Source organism: Hibiscus syriacus, unplaced genomic scaffold (assembly GCF_006381635.1).
Source record: "Hibiscus syriacus cultivar Baekdansim isolate YM2019G1 unplaced genomic scaffold, ASM638163v2 tig00116989_pilon, whole genome shotgun sequence".
Lineage (NCBI taxonomy): Eukaryota > Viridiplantae > Streptophyta > Magnoliopsida > Malvales > Malvaceae > Hibiscus > Hibiscus syriacus.
In genome coordinates, this window is record NW_024063508.1 from 8181167 (window position 1) to 8198945 (window position 17779).

The following is a 17779-nucleotide window of genomic DNA, read 5'->3' on the forward strand; positions in this document are numbered from 1 at the left end:
GTGGTAGATAGCACTTCCACTTGTTTATCTATTATGCCTCATCATTCTTTGAAGGTTGGGTGTGTACTTGGCCCAGGATTTTCATCTTTATTTTCCCCCCATTTCTTGATCATTTCTTGTGTCAAGGCTCCCTTGTTAACGAGCGTCTCTATTTTTTTTAACAGTGACCAACAATTCCCTATTGAATGCCTATATACTCCTAAGTGAAAATTACAAGAACTATTTTGATCATAGCAATGGGCATAGGGCTTTGGTGACACTTTCACCAATCTTGGTGTAATGTATTGGCCTTTAACCAAATGAGGGTACAGATCTGAGATAGATTCTTGAAACACCTTCAGAGTTTTTCTCGCTCGAGAGATTATCACTTTCCTTGATCGTTCTGAACGACTAAATGCTCTACTATGATCGAGGGGGCTCTGGATGTTCATTTCAGCTACAACTGGGTAGTATTAACTAGACTCCTTAAGTTGCCCCTTGCCTTACTGGTTTTCGGCAAATCTGATATAGGTATTTGAGGTGTCTTCTGGGTTATATCTGCCCCATTCTTTCTCAGACCTATCGGCCAATCTCGAATTACCTCCATGGGAGTTTTTTGATTTCTTTTCCCATTTTCTTGCACCCGATATTCTTCGCAGGATTTGGTCATATTAGTCTTTGTTGAAGCAACGATTTTTGAGCATTGAACCTTAACCCCTTCTTTTATCTTGCATTTTTGAATTGCTTGCTCTAAAGGATCTTGGAAATTTCCCTCAAGGTTACCAGGAACCTTAACTGAACAATTTGGAATTCCAATTTGGTTTATCCAAGGAACATCTCCAATTCTCATTTTGGAGGCCACTGTGGTTGAACAAGTCGTGGAGTAGTTAATCTGGCTAAGAGCATTTTTGGATGCAATTTTTCATTCGAACAGTATAAGGGGGGAAATTGAAAACCTTGCATCTTATTTTTCTTCTTGATCACTCCATAATGTTTGGTACCATATTTAACTGAAGAAGACCTCATTGTATTAACCTCAGCTTCTTTCTCGATGTCCATATTGTCAGAGCCTCTTATATTTCCATTCTTGATAGCCATTTCGATCATTTCTCCACTCATGATGATATCAAAGAAATTATTAGTGACAAACCCTATCATGTGATTAATATAGGGAAATTTTAATGTACTGATGAACAAAGTAGTGAACTCCCTTTCAGTCAATGGTGGATGCACTTGAGAAGCAGCATCCTTCCATCGTTGTGAATATTGTCGAAAACTTTCATTGCACTTTGTATTCATGTTTTACAACATTGTTCGATTAGGGGCCATATCAGTCATGTGCTTGTATTGACCCAAATAGGCTTGAGCTAAGTCTTTCCAAGAACGTATTCGAGTACGTTCTAGCTGATTATACCATTTAGATGCAGACCCAGATAAACTATCTTGGAAACGGTAGATCAACAACTTTTCATTCTCCACATAGCCAGTTATACGACGATAGTACATAGTAATATGATATGAAGGGAATGTGGTCCCATTATACTTTTCAAAATCTGAAACTTTGAACTTTGGTGGGAGAACTAAGTCGGGGACCAAACTTAGCTCTTTGGCATCAAACCCATAAAATGACTCAACCGTCTCTCTAGAAGTAGTACAAAATTCTTTTGGTTTCAACCCAGAAGCAGTAGGATAATCAGTGGGGAACGATGCTCCAGTCTAATATTGTGAGTTCTTAACAGCGAAATGAACTGGTGATTGAATTTCCTGGTGTACAGAGGTTCTCAGGAATGTGAACAGGTGTCACACCCAAAGGATTTGTGGGATTTTCAACAAGACTTTTTTCAGCGGTCTGGTGCTTCCCAATAATTTCTTTCATATTGTTTAGTAGATCGATATGAGAATTTGAGATATTAGCTTCAATTTGTGCCAACTTGCTCCTCAATTTTTCCTGCCTTTCTTTTTGCTCTATCTCAAATTTGGCTAGCTTATCCTCAGCTTCTTTAGACATTTTTCTTGTATCATGCTAAGCGTTCTTGCTACAAGGAAGAACCAAGATCACTTCGGTTTTAATCCTTATTTTAATGAATGAATGGTTTAATACATTATGTAAGTTTGAAACTATAGATGTAACTATGCAAAGATATGAATGTAGAAAAAAATGCAAATTGTGTAATATAAAAGCAAACATAAAAGTATGACTGCAAAATGAAAATGCAAATGCATGTATGAAAATGTGTGTTACTCAAGAGTGATCATCTTAGAACATACTTCATTGAACACAAAAGTTTTCGTGCATCAAACAAAACTTTTACATATAAGGGACAACTTTCAGTCCTAACTTCAACAAAGCTTTACATATAGGGGATAACTTTCCCTCCTAACTTCTCTAAAGCCAAGTTAGTCTATCAGGTTATGGGCCATATTGTTTGTCTGGACTGCAGCTTCTTCCGTGACATTCTCTTTCATCTTCTGTATCAGTTCTCGGAGTTGCTCATTTTCCTTTGTAAGATAACCTTTGTGTTCAAGAAGCTATTGGGCAAGTTATTCATATATGTTGTAGTTCTTTTTAAGTTTGATGACTCTTGTTATCCATTCTTCTGAGGTGTTTCCTATGCCAGCATTTTGAAAGGCTTGATTGATCTTTTGGAAATCTTTATGCATGGTTTCCACTTATGTGCTCAATTTCTTGCTTTGATCCTTCAAATACCATGCTTGAGCTTCATAAAAACCACATTTATTCTGAATGCCCTAACTGATGCTCTTACCATAGACTGCTTTTGGTATCAATCTGGAAGGATCTTTTTGTAATACTTTTGGTATTAATATAACAGGATCTCTATGTGCATTGCTCGCTTCTATCCTCGGAGTTTCCTCAGGATGTCTTTCCTTGGCAGCATAATATTTTGTTTGATCATAAAACTTTTTGTCCATTTACGATTTCTTTCCAATTTGATGAACAGTCTTTCAAGTCAACACCTTTTGATTATGCTATGATCATGCAATGCAAACAAAAGAAATCAATATAGAAAAGTTAGAGAAAAATAATAAAAAAATGAAATAAGAAAGGAAAAAAATAAATTGGTTAGTAATTAATGGAAAGAAAAATCCTATCTATCAAGGTGTAAATCCTAACCTCGTGCTTTCTAATTCCATGCTTTGTTTGGACTAATTAACCTAACTGCATGATTTCTAGTTCGTATGAATTGATTCAGGAAAAAAGAAAATATAATATTAAAAACTAGAGCTTATTTATCCTTTGTGTACACCTATGGACAGGATTTCGGTATTGTCTTAGATCATGAGAACTAGGGTTTATTACATGCAGGGTTTCAGTTCTAGGAGTAAAGGTACTCGAATTGTCCTTGTTAGTGCCCCCTTGGGCTGCCAAACCCTCAATCCTAGTCCATCACAGACGTAAGCGGACCGAGTTCAATTCGAGGGGACACATTTCCCTATGCCTAACACGGAGAATAAATTCTCACGAAGACGTCACTTTCACTCTCATTTAAAATGGACAAGCTTGATTATAAAGCTTATGTTATGCAATGCAAGTGTTGTGTGTAAGGAGAAATATTTAAACCTTTGACAAACAAATAAATAATGAAATTTAATACATGAAAATAAAATAAAGATATTAATAAAAAATAATATATATAAATATTATGAAAATAATAAGTATATATAAAAATTTTGAAAAGAAAGGATTATAAATTAAATATATGAATTTTTAATTTCTAATTAATAGAGATAATTTATAATTGATTTTAAAGCTTGACCAGATCCCCAGCAGAGTCGCCAAGCTGTCGTAACCAGTTTCCGCCCGGGCACAAATTTTTACTTGGTGAGAAAATTAAAATGAATAAATAAATGTTTTTGATTTAAAATAAAATATTTTGGGAGTCGTCATTGACCCTTTGAGTTAGGTAGGTCAAATACCTAAAAATAATCTTTCAAAATAGTTTTTAAGAAAACATAATTTAAAAGATAAACTGATCTGCGTATAACCAAAGAATTTTAGTAAAGAAGGGATTCGTGGTCGATTACGTTTAGGGAATGATTAGCACGCCTATAACGCCCAAAATTAGTACTCATTAATTATAATTTGTCTCTATTATTGGAAATTAAAAATTCAAAAATATATTTAATTCATAATCATGTTATTTCAAATTAATATAATTTTAAGAAAATATATTAATATATATATATATATTTTATAAATAAGATATTTATTTATTTAGAAATATCAGAAAATGACTTATAGGTGCTTTAAGACAGCCCATTTCTAATATTAAAAAATAAATAAATATTAAAATTTAAACAAATATATATATATATATTTATATGACTAATATGAAAATAATAATAAAACAATAATTAAAGTAATCTTAAACATATCAAAAGTAATAATAAAATAATATTGCAAATAAATAACGATCAAAATAAAAGAAATTAAAATTATAGTATTAAAATGTAAAATAATTAAACTTAGTGCTTTAATTAGAAATATCACAAGATCTAGAGACCTATAGTGTAATTTAGCCATAAATATTAACAGGTGATTAAAACATAAATTAATAAAATTATAGGGTTAAATCATGACATTTAGCCTAAATATTTAAACATAGATATATGGTGACTAAATTATAAAAAAAAATTAAATTCGAATATTGAATTAAAATATATGAAAACTTATTATAGTGACTAAATTATAATAAAGAAAAATTAAAATATATAATTAAAACGTATGAAAATTAATTTTAATGACCAAATTGCATAGATACAAACATAGAGGGTCTGCGCGTATGGTTTGACTATGCGAGAAATTACACAGGATCCCTCTCCAAAACGACGCCGTTTGGAGAGGGGTATATAAACCCAAAATCCGGCCCTCTTGGGCCATTTCCCTTTCTTTTTTTTCTTTTATGGCTTCTCTCCCTTCTCTCTTAAATCCTCTTGCCGAGTTCCGGCTGACCATCGTTTCCGACGTCGGCAATCGTTTCCGACGCCGGTCACCATTGACGATGGCCAAAAATTACCAAAAACACCTAAAACCTAGATATGACCGTCCTAAGGTCAAATTCGGCCTCTATTTCCCCTAAAAAGCCCTGGAATTCCGTAGATCTAAATTTTTTACCTTAGAACTTTTGGTTCCACGGTGGCGGATGGATGCTACGGTGAGTCTCTTTTCCTCTCTTCTTTTTTTCATTTGTTGTTTGGTGGTTGTTTACTCTCAGTTTGACTAGTATCTTTTTCCTCTCTGTTGCTTTTGGTTTGCTCTGTTCTTGGTTGTTGTCCTCCCTCGGCTCTCTCTGTTCTTTTTGTTTGCAGGTAAGTTGAAGATTTATAGTCTCGGTGAGACTGTCGTCGGACCAGGTAAGGATGGTGTCCTTCGGTGAGTCACCAAACTATGTGGTGACTCACCATAACGTTGACGTGGGTGGTCATCTGGCCTTCTGGAGGTTTCGTCGGAGGCGTCGACGTGGCAGCGAGCGTCGGCAGCGGGGCGTTGGACCACCTGACAGTGGAGAGTCGACAGCGTGTAGGCGTGGGCCGGCTAGAATCTTCTCAGCGGTGACGTGGCCCTAGGGTATCATAACCCTAGGGTTTCGTTTGGAAGGCTCTGGGCCGTTGGATCTTGCTAGATCCAACGGCTGTTAATTGATGACGGCTGGAGAAGATGTTGTAACCCTAGGAGGGTGTCCTGGACCGGGTCAAGGGTCTGAACTGGGTTGTAATTGGGTCACTGTTGTAATTGGTCTCCGATTTTGGGCTTGTAATATGTAATAATAATATTTATTAATAATAATAAAAAATATAATAATAATTATAATAATATTATAACAATTATAATAAAAATAAAATGGGTCAAAAATTTAGTGTCTACATTGAAGGTAGTTATGGCAAATCAGTTTATGGACTGTGACGGAGGTGGAAGATTCTGCAAATCCATCGCTGATGGGATTGCTACCACTACTGGAATTAATTTTCGAGGAAGACGAAGGAGCCATCGGTGAAGAGTAGGAACGGTAACCCTAGACTGATATCATGTGAGTTTTTAGAGAAGACAGAAATTCTCTGATTTTTATTTTCACTTACAAAACTAGAATTCTCTCTAATTTATATAACTCTAGAGAACAATCCTAAGTACAATAAACTTCTCTACGAAACTGATTTAGAGATAAAACTTAAGAATTTAAATTTGAATTTCAAACAGACTAGCTAACAGATATTTAGGAATCTATAATCTACAGAGTTTGCTTTCAAGAGTTCTAACATGTTATTTGAATTGGAATATGTTTCCTAACTACTTCCCAAATCTCTCTTGCTATTATGGAGAGTGGAAAGTTTTCTCCTATTTTCAGTATCATTGAGTTTATCTATCAGATGATCATGTTGTTTTCACTTCTCCACAGGCGACAATTTTGGTCTGTTGGCTCTAGAATAGTCATCTTTATTGATAGATGGTCAACCTTGCCTCAGCTTGAGATGTATGGTAAAACTGATTGTGACCAAGGAATGTAACTGTGTCCGTTTTGTTTGTGGCACGTTATAGGGATGAGTGAGGTATATTTTGTTTAGATTTCGAAATGATTTTTGATGAGGAAGTTGTTTGATTAATCTTTGATTAGGTTTTCAGTGAACCTAGATTGGTACAATGTAGATAACTAAACAAAAAGATGAAAGAATTTTTCTATAGAAGAGAATTTTTATTCTCTGATTTCTTAGTCGAATACAAAAGGTTAGACCTATTGAAGTGAACAGTTAAAACAAAAGCCGTTTCCCACTGTAAATACGATCTTAAAGTCCTATAAGGTGTTAACCTACTTAGACAAAAGTCTATCTAATATTCTACTTAGATAAGACATAGAATACAAGTTTAATGAGTTGTAAAATACTAATTTCAAAGTCATTAAGACTTATACGGATACATTCTACACATATCCATATATATGAATCGTACATGAGTGTCAGACATGGATATTCAAGAAGAAAGGAGTAAATTTCATATTCATGCATTAATATCTGTGCTTCGTGTCCACTATTCATGCTTCTCACATTTACACGAGCACGAGGGTAAATCTTCCGAATAAAAGAAAAAACTTTCAAAATTTGAGCATGCCCATGTTGAACATATACTCGTACCCGAAACTCACTCTTGTGTCTAGGTAACATAGATTAATATCACCCTTGGGGTAAATTGTAGTGAATACCCATTTCAAAAAATATTATTGATTCACAATATTCAAAAGCATAGAATCTATGCATAGTTGCTTTACAGATAGTAGAACTATTCTGTAATGGAGGAGAAAGAATCAATGAAGAAAAAAGTAACTTACGTTAGCAAAAGTAAATTGATAAACTGAATCAAATCTGATACAGGAAAATCCATCTGCTGGATTTGCACTTGTTTCCTCAATTCATCCATAAGTAAATTAGCATCTTTAAGATTACCCAAAGACAAATACCTACCATGCAAAAGTAACTTTTCTTCATTAGTACACAATTTATGACAAAAAAATAAAGAGTTTCAATTTTACTTCCGAGTTTCGAACAATGTGACGTTGAGGAAAAATTAAAATCCCTATAATTAATGGAAATTTATAAGTCTTGTGCAAAATTTCGACAGATTTGATAGAAAAAAGATGGCACATTTCGATCATGATTTTGCTTAGCCTACAAAATATGCTAAAAGATCAAGCAATATATGATATGTTCTATATTATTGATTTTCATCAAAAGTTGTCGTAACAGGAACAATAGAATTACAGATCAAGTGAGAAATTTTATGTTGAGCTCACATAAGAATGGCTTCTGCAATGGATATATCATCTTCACCGGGATAACACTGCACAGTTAAAAATCATATCGGTTAACAACATTAAATAAGTATTGGATGATTCTTCAAAAAGAAGTCTAGGACAAAAGTAATAAATACAGTTGATCATTGAGATGGAGCTAGAATCCGAGTACTTTGATGTTATGATTACAGAAAGTTAGGGTTTGATCGTGATGATTTGGGGGAAATGGCGAAGGGAAGAATTGGGGAGCAACAGCAGAAATTGGGGGAGGATCGAATGCTTTTAGGGATTGACATGGAGGTTAGGGATTGAGATCCTATATGAGGATTTGGGAATCGAAATGAAGACATAATGAAGAGTAAGAGACACGGGTTGAGTGTGCAGTGGACTTATTTAGACTTAAACCAATACAAGTTACAGGTGGGCTTTTTGGTTGGGCTTGAGTGTTATAATAATTTTTGGAGAGAAGTTTGAAGGGTGAGTCAGCTTAGAACGGTTATTTTGTTAGATTTGTTGTTATGACAACTGGTACAATATATATATATAATTTGTACCAATTCTTTAAGGGTTATCTTATGAATGAATACAAGTTTTATGTATCTAAGTCTTGTTTTCTATTATGAAATCCCTCAAATTCTTCTCATTCTTACCCTAGATCATAACATTTGATTGAGTTATGCTAATTTTCCATGCAATTTTTGACAGCTAATATTCTGATTCCTAAATATAACCATAGTTTCTCGACCAATGTTTCAAATTATTTTAACACTTTGAAGCTTAAACTAATGTTACTCACTGTGTATTAGATATGAGAATATGTATGGCATGGATATGTTCCGTTTTTTTCTATATTCTTCAATATATTTCGAGGATTTTGAGGATCATTTCCAATATCCTTGTTCGGACATGTCGAATATGATTGTCCGACATGGGTACCTCAAAAGATATGAATGTGCTACATAAGCTAGACGTATATTCTCCTCGGCAGAATCAGCAACGCAAGCAACTAAATCTGAAGATTTACAAACATTTTCGATGAAGTATTTCCAAATATGAACTACCGGCCATCTATATTGTTGAGCTGTCACATATCGTATAGTTACACAATGGAATACGACTTTGATTTGTAAGCCTCGAACTTATGTTACCTGGATACAGATCACAGTTTCGGATACAGTTGCCGACATGGGTATGCTAAATTTCTGAGTTTTTCTATGTATTTTGAGAGGTTTAGGTTATCATATTCCCAACCACGTGTCCAGATATGCATATGATATGGGTGTTGTAAGCCGTTATTTCAAGGAGTCAAAGAAACATAACATGGAAGGCTGGAAGTATTTCATGACAAGGATCAAGAAAGAGAAGAAAACTAACCTTGCTCATAAAATTTACTAAAGTAGTTGCAAATTTCTTTATATTGTTTCCTCGAACAAAATGATACGACACTTTCGCCATGTCCTGGAAAACAACGTCACAAGATTGTTCATATTAATGTTAACTAACGAAGGGACCTGGGAGCTCAATATTAGGATACTTTAAGAGGTTTTAATGGTAGATAGATGGAAGCATACATGCAAAAACCCCAATACAGAGATCCTTGTGCAATTTCTACATGAAATTAAGAAGGTCAATGATGTAGAATTCATATGTGTAACTAAGGGTTCTAGAAGTCTCGCTTGAGTTACTCCAAGTATTGGGATTTGGCCATTGCAACCACGTCTGCTTACATCAAAGGTATTGTCCTTTTTGGGTGCCTCTCCTGGCACAAACAAGGACCTCCCACATATTGGAGACCTTTTACCAATACAAGTTATTGATTCCAATAAGATGACTTCAAAGAGACGTCAAGGAACCCAGTCATTATAAAATACTGCGTAAACCATGAACATACAAAGATTTTTTTTACATTACTATTTGCCTACTAAATTAGGAGAAAGAAAAACTGTGTACCGATTCATAGCGACGCAAAGATTGGGAAAGAATGACTGTGTGATCGAATAGCAAAAGCAAAGCCTAAATATTCAGTTCCAAACCTCATCAGGAGATTCAGAATATATGTATTCGGCCAACATAGTGTGCAGTTGCGGATCACCATTCTTTTGATCGCCAAACTCTGCAGACCACCTAAAACCCAGAATAACAAAACAGGTTAGGAAAATAAGCAGTAGTATTCTATGTGTCATTAAGGGTTTGTGTCTAACACATCCAAATACGTATATGATCCTCCTGAATCCTCCACATACAAGGAAATCTTGAAAGAAAATAATATACTATATTTATTCAACACGCACAAACGAGTCCAAGTAATATAAGTAGCATTTAATACTAATAAAAAAGAAAATGAAAACTCTTTCATTCTTTCTTCTATTGTCATATCTTTCACATTCCAAATTATCTTAATGAAGTGTAAGTTAATAATATAAACGGCCTAATCTTATGCCTCCAAAGATATTACAAGGTTGCAATATCTCTTTATTGCAAATTGGAGGGTGCATGATTCATCTATATTATCCACAAAAATAATAGGACAAGGGGAAAGGTAGAGTTGTTAGAGTATGTCCAAAGACCAATCATATGATGATTGTAATAATACTTTTATTTACCGATTTTATTGAATAAATGTATTGCCGCTATTATTTTCATTTATATATATGTGTTTAACATAAACTGGAAGATAACAAAGTCCATATAATGACATAATTGTTATTATTAAAAGATCCCTAGTCAAGTATTATTATGGGCATAGATAATAATAATACGATTAAGACTAACATGTTATTGATTGATGACAATGAATTGTCATTGACATAGAGATGTCAGAATTGATACATGATTATATTGTTAGAGAACAATGTATTGGATTAACCAACCATGAGCATATGTCTTGGATTATTATGTGACAGTCATAACATTGCTCATGGTGATGACTATATGTATGATCCTCAAACTTGAGATCAATACTATCCCAACATATATTATTGTATGTTTTGATGCAGCTAAACAAGCTCTGTAATTGGTTGCTCTATAAAGACTGTTATTGAATATATCTCAATATATGTAGTGGGTGTGTATGATTAAGATAGGATTTGTCCTTCATACATTATAGGAAATATATCATCGGCCACTTGATTGAGTAAGACTATAAACGCATGGCCATGCTCGAATAAGTTGATATGAGATATCATAAACTATTCGTTAATTAAAGTCTACTCTAGTTATCAAGAAACAATAGATGGGCTATACAAGTGTAACTATTCAAAGACTTGTGCCTATTCTAGATATAAAGGACATAAGGATGTAATACATAAAAGAGTAATCACCAAGATGATATGTCGAGTCATATTTTCTTGTAATTTAGCTGACAATGATATATTGCTAGATGTCACTCATTGTATGTAATATTAGAATTGTTCTAATAATTATTACTAACGTTACAAGAACTTACAAGGTCACACCCTAGGATTGAAATGAGCAAAGATGTACAATTTGTTGTACATTACTAAAATATATATCTAGAGTTAATTAAATATATGTTTTAATAATCCCGAATATTTAATTTCAATTAATTAAATATATATTTAATTAATTTGAAATAATAAAATCCCTAACATGATTAGGGTAACTTGGATATAAGAGGATTATTAAATTTCAATTAATTAAATATAGATTTAATTAATTTGAAATAATAAAACCCTAATATGATTAGGGTAACTTGGCTATAAAAGAGTGTGTTAGGTCTAGCAGGCGTTTTACAGAACACACTCAAAACCTTCAGCCGTTTTCTCTCAAAAGAGTTTTGGGGAAAACAAAGATTGCTCTAAATCGGGTGAACTGAGTAGAAGTCGAGACGTGATTTCGTGGAGGCTTAAGATTCGAACCGATCTACACCACCAGTATTCACTGTTGTCCTTGCTATTTTTCAAGGAACCCACTGTAAGTATTCGCATCTCCTCCTCCCGATTTCAGTTTTTCGTACATGGATCGCTGGTGAGACTGTCGAGTTTTGTTTCCGCTGCGCCATGGGGTGCGCCGACGGTCCCAACAAGAGTATTGTCCAATAGTTCACATCAAACATGGCTAGACGGGTATAAGAGCAATTAGAAATCCTTCTGGTAAATTTTGAGGCATTGTCTAATGAATGCATAAAATGAAAATCATAACAAAAACTAAAATGACAGATCAAACCACACAATTAGAAGATCCCTTGAATAGTTTAACCATCAAGAAATGAAGAGAAAATAACCCTAACATCATCTATGATATTGAAAACAAAATAGCTTTCAAGATAACAATATAATAAGGAAATAATGTCTCACTTTATAGCAGCTTTTAAGAATGATGAGCAGCCCTGAAGACGTGTTTTTGCCTCCCCGATAGCTTCAGTAAGTTGTTGAACATCATCATCAACTGCTAAGTTACTAGCCACAGGAATCTGTGGAAACAGCTTGTAGATTTTCCGAATACGGTCTGCCACAAGCATTTCATGATAATCACAATAGAGATAGCATAACGAAATGAACCCGAAAGATATATATATATAAAATAATATGATTGACTTGGATGCTCTTTTTCTTCTTTTTCCTCATATAAAAGACTCTTAAGTCATTGGGATAAGAGAAGAGGGTCCATGAAGTATTCATTACAACCAATGTAACTCTGACTCTTCATCGATTATTCATATCTGACACCCTTGTTAAACGCATATCTGGACATGAATATGGAGATATGACCCTCCAAATATGTAGAAAAACTTGAGAATAATTGAGCCATCAAGTGTCAGATACACCAAGCAACATGGATTATAACTTATGCTGACAATCAAATTACAAGAGAAGGCATGTACTGACCAAGGATCACTTCCTCACAAGGAATTTTCCCTTTCACAAGGGCATCGCAAACGTGACTGCAAGCTCAGACCCACAAGTAACCTGAAAAGTTCCGTTTCATGATTACGAAGTCATGGACCATGAAAACATAAGGATAGCTATGCAGAATAGCGGCAAAACAAATTCCCTCATGCCAATTTCATAAGCCTCTACTCCATAGTAGAACATCTCATTTAAGTAAATATCAAATAAAATCCGATCAATATACCAAAATGAAAATGTTTAGCCTGCCTTTTGAGCATAGAATATCATGTTCTGGTAAATAGCTAATAATATATCCTAGACATGGCCATCATTCTTACATCCAAATTTATATTTGACTAAGACGAAGGTCAACTTTGCATGTAAATGGTATTAATCATGAAGTGCTTGCAATTACAGATTTTGTGTGTCATCTTATATTTGTTTCTATCTGAAATAAATTGGATTCTATGCTGATGATTACCCCATAGGAAATAAAATAAGCTTAGCATCCAATCATCTTCGACTCATTTAGAGCCAAATGTAAAACATGAACGATCGAACTTCATGATACTTTGCATTTAACAAAGAATAAAACCTTGACTAGTAAGTTCCAGATAAATGTAATGAAAGAAAATAATAACCTCCGCATGCTTCAATTGGAGGCATGCACCTGAATGAAGCAGATCCAAGGCCTCAGAAATCGTTCAGAAAAAACATATCTGAAATAGGATAATCATGTTTCATAATCAAAAGTCTTTTGAAAGCAACAAAAAGATCAAACATGCCTTTTCCTATTCTTACCTTTACATCAATTGCAAGTTTTGAAAAAGCATATGAATAACAAGAAACGAAAAGCTATAATATCAGAATCGGAAACCCAATAATAATGCAAGAAGCATCCTTAAACTACTCGAGTTTAGATACCTTAAAGTTCAAGTATAAGCAATTCTACCCCATTAAGCCCCATCTAAGACTCTAACTATAGATTAAGCTTTATGTTCCTCTAAATGTTCATTTATTACGAAGTACGCATGTCCGACATATACTGTGACATTGGCATAGATTTTCAACACTCCCAATATAAGAAAAAGAAACAATTATGTATTTATACCCGACATGTGCTTCTGAGTCCAGTCCATATAGACTAATATACCATTTTGCGGCTCTAAAAAATAATACATTTGGGAAATTGCAGGCATTTCTACTGTGAACTTAAAGACTACACCTAGAAGAAAAATTGCACATACTTAGTATCAGACATGCAACCTGAAGACCAGGCAACATAGACTAATAAATCATTTCCAGCAATTTGTAGCTCTAAGAAATCATAAAGTTGGAAAATTGCTATCATACTGACAACTTATAGACTTGTATATCTGCTGAGCTCCATAGTGATTACCATCTTTTATAACTTTTTCTAGTTTATCAATATTCTGCATTCATAATAAGAAAAAAGGAAAATTAGGAATAATTTTTCTCCATAAAATAAGCTACAATTATACTTATACACACATATAATACTATACACTTTAATGGTTTTGTCTTAATTATTTAAGAGAAGGGCGTGTCTTTTCGAAGATCAATTTTTTCCACATCTAGGAAGAAAGAAAATGTCAAATATAAAAAACCAGGGATCAACGTAATAAAAGGTTTAAACATTCTTTCTCTTTAATGAAATTTTCCACTAATATCAAACATCACCATTTTCTTACCAACCAAACAAAACTGCGAGATTATGTATAAATATGTTAAAATCATTCAAAATCATCAATTTTTTCAGGTTTCTTAGCTACCAAGCAAATGATGGGTTGTTTCCTTTGGCTTTCACCAAAATAATTTCATAAAACAATTATTGAAAGAAGTGTTAAAAAGAACAAAAAAAAATACCTCTTGAACAGGAGGAAGGTTTGCCCTTCTGGATTTCTCTCTTGACATTTTCTCTCCTACTTGATTTCCTTCTTGCATTCTTCTTCAATGGAAAGAAAAAAAATATGATATGTGATTCTTATGAGTGTGGGCCTTCTCAACAATTTCTTTGATCCTTATGAGTTTCCTGTCTCTTTTATGGTTCTTTTCCTTGAAAAACGTGCTCTTTTTTAGGGGAAGAAACAATTTTAGAAAAAAAATTTAACAAAGGTTAAAGTACACTAAAACTAAATAATTATGAGTTAATAATAAACAATCCACTTTTTCTTTAAAAAATTTGAGTAAAATTAATTAATTCATCATTCCACTTTTTTATATTTTTTGGTCACTCAAATTCAAAAAATTTCAAATATAATAATTAAACTTTCAATTTACTCCGTTTTGATCACTGTACTATTAGAGTCACTAACGTTGTTGTTACATAACAAATAAAAGATAAATTACATCGTTCCTCACTGAACTTTATTCTATCTTCTATCTTACTCACCCAACTTTTAAATATTCTATTTTGCTTACTGAACTTTATAGATTAAATCATTTTGCTCACTCGACTGTTAACCTAATAACGTCGTTCTGATGCGTCTTACCTCACTAGTTTTTAAATCGTTAAAAATATGGGTAAAAAGACATGTTAGAAATGATAAAAATTATAATCAAAATAAAAAAGGGTAAATATTATTACCAAAATCACGATTTACCCTAATTTCCCAAAAACACGAGAAAGAGATTATTTCTAAAAATTCATCCTAAATTTATTTTAGGGTTTTTATGAATTAAAGGGTCTAGGGTTTTTATGAATTAAAGGGTCATAGGGTTTAGGCCATTTGAGTGATTTTGAAATCAATTGAGGGTTTGGGAGAACTGATTGTGAAATCAATCGAAGGTGGGTGTGAGCTTCATATTAGAATCAGGAGGAGTCTTGTGTTCTGTTCAAGGAGTATGACAAGCATGTTATGTGGTCAGTGTTCCAAATCCTATTTATATATTTTGATTGTGAATGATATTTAGGGTTTTCAAACTATTTTAAAAGTTAGGGTTTTCAAACTATTTTAAAAATTAGGATTTTCCTATTTAGTTTTGTTATGGTTATTATCCATGGATGATTTGGTCAATATTGTAGAAATTTGTGTACACTGATGTGTTTCATTGTATGAGAAAATATCATATAGTGACCACATAGAAACTGTTAGTAGGGATAATGTCAGTGCCCACATAGAAACTGTTGGTAGGCATATCATATAGTGACAACATAGAAATCAGTTTGGTTTAATTAAATTGGTAAGGATAATGTTAGTGCGTACAACATAGAAACTGTTAGTGAGGACCACATTATTGTGACAATTATTTTAATGCCTTCCTGATGGATAAAATTAATGATAAAATAAAGGTTGTTAGGTTAATGAAAACATTTGCATGGTTTATTTAATGATTTCATTGTAAAAATTGTTTGTGAAGACCACATGATTTAATGATACTCAAATGAGTATAGATACCATATTTCGGTTCAATGTTTTCAAAAATATCCAGTATCGATACTCCTATAGGAGTATCAATACCCTTACCCTGGTATCGATACTCTTTGAATGAGTATTGATACTACCCTTTTTAAGTTGCCTAATTTTTCTTGAATGATGAACAATATCGATATTGTTCTTACAGTATCGATATCATTGCTACGAAATGCTTTGTTTTGGTATGAAAGATCCTATCTTTCTGCCCCAATTGCCCCATTAAGGTCCCCAACTGATGTTTAAGTATTTTATTTGATATTAGGGGTCATAAATAGGTCTTACCACATGCTGAAACACCCAAAATATGAATCTACCATGAAAATACTTCAACCTCATGCAACCTACCAAATCTCATCTTAATGAGATGCACATGGTATAGGTGAGTTAGAAATGAGTTACCTGAGTGTCTAAGTTATTGAAAAGCCAATGGTTCAACCCAAGGTGAGCTTCTCTTTCCCTTAACTTTGGAGCTCTCACCAACTTTTCTCTCTAACAATAAGCAAAGCAAGGGTTACTAACTAAATTTAGGGGTTAAGGAAGGTTTAGAAACACTTATAAAGGTTTAAAGTTTCTTGAAAATTAGATTAAAACTCAAAGGTTTCTTATACCCTCACAAAACCCATGTTCTAAACCCATGGTCAAACCTTGTGTTTAGAAGCTTAAGATGAAGCTAGAGGTGAAAATTGTTGATTCTTACCGTAACTTGTATTTGAAACACTTCAAAATCTATAAAGTTCCAAACTTTTAACTTGGATGAAGGAAGAAGATGAAGAGTAAGGAGAATGAAGCAAAAGTTGGTAAGAAAAAGGGGATGGGGGTTTCAGACGTGAGATCATCCATTTTTAATAGATATCAACTTTTTATTTGAACAACAGTTTAATTACTCCTTTGGTACTCCTATTTTTGGCTGAAAACTAAGATACTCTTTTTTTTTATCCAATATTGGGCTTTACTCAAGCCTACATTCACTTAATTTTGGGTCAAAGATTCTTACAATCTACAGAATTAATCCAACAACCATCTTGGGTTAGCATAAAACTCCTAACCCAAGATCCAAAGTGTTACAACTTTCCCCTTCTAATTAAAATTTTGTCCTCGAAATTTACCTAGATAGAAGAGCTGAGGATACTGAAGTTGCATGTCCTCTTTAGTTTCCTAAGTTGCTTCCTCATTGCTATGGTTCCTCCATAGCACTTTCGCTAAAGGAATCCCCTCGTTCCTTAACTCATTGACATCTCTTGTTAGGATTCTAATTGGCTCTTCGATATAGCTCATGTCTGGGCTAACCTTTATCTTCTCTAAGGGTATGATGTGAGAATGGTCGAAACGATATCTCTTAAGCATGGACACATGGAACACATTGTGAATGCACTCCAACTCTGGTCGTAAGGCTAATATGTAAGCCACAAGTTCGACTCTATCGAGTACCTCATAGGTCCTATAAAGTGCGGGGGTCAACTTTCCCTTACGCCCAAAGTGGAGTACATTCTTCTAAGGGAAAACCTTGAGAAACACCTTGTCCCCAACTATGAACTCAATATATTTACGCTTCAAGTTTGTTTAAGACCTATGCCCGTCTGAAGCTTTTTTTTAACCAATTTTGGATCAACCAAAATTTTCCTTTGTCTCTCTAATCAAATTTGGGCGTATGATAGCGTTCCCTGTGATACGATCTGGAAGACCTTGGAAACGAGACGGATCCTAACTGCTTATA

General features: G+C 33.7%; 1 pseudogene; it reads right to left on the reverse strand.

Moving 5' to 3' along the window:
* The window catches only part of LOC120193157, a 37448-nt pseudogene extending 23853 nt beyond the window's left edge, over positions 1-13595 (reverse strand).
* Between the last annotated feature and the right edge of the window lie 4184 nt (positions 13596-17779).